The sequence below is a fragment of the Molothrus ater genome (genome assembly GCF_012460135.2).
Source record: "Molothrus ater isolate BHLD 08-10-18 breed brown headed cowbird chromosome Z unlocalized genomic scaffold, BPBGC_Mater_1.1 matZ_random_MA35, whole genome shotgun sequence".
NCBI lineage: Eukaryota > Metazoa > Chordata > Aves > Passeriformes > Icteridae > Molothrus > Molothrus ater.
Window position 1 is genome coordinate 580,406 of NW_023416471.2, and position 578 is coordinate 580,983.

Below are 578 nucleotides of genomic sequence, written 5' to 3' on the forward strand. Positions count from 1 at the left end.
GGCGCCCAAAAAAGCCGTTGCCAGCCACGGTTGCAAGCAGCACCCGCCCCCAACGCTCTGCTAAATACCCCGAGGGCGGCCCGGCCCCGCCGCGCAGGTGGCGGTGCTTCCGCCGCTCCTCCCCGGCCCGCCTCGCTCCTGCCCCCACTCCTGCTCCGCGACCGGCCCTGCAGGGACATCTCCCCCCACCGCGGCCTCGTAGCATCAACAGCTTTGAGAGATTTACTGAATGTCGGGCAGGTGGACAAGCATGTAGATGTTCTCCAACAACATTCTTCTGAGGGGAAAAAGAAGTAATAGTAATAATAATAAATCATGTACCTGAGAAAAGTCATCAGGAATGTTCCTTTCAAGAAGCAGAAAAAAAACCAAAGACATAAAAATGTTCTGTGTAAGTGTTGCAAAAAAGGGAAAAGTTGCAAAATGTACCAGATACAGTACTTTCCCACTTGAGGCAACATGATTTGCCCACAACAAAAACTCTGGACACTCACAGATGCTATCCTTTTGAAATATTATTCTCTTCCTGTACCTCAGAAAGTTTCCACATGCTGGAGTTCCAAGTCATTAAACACATT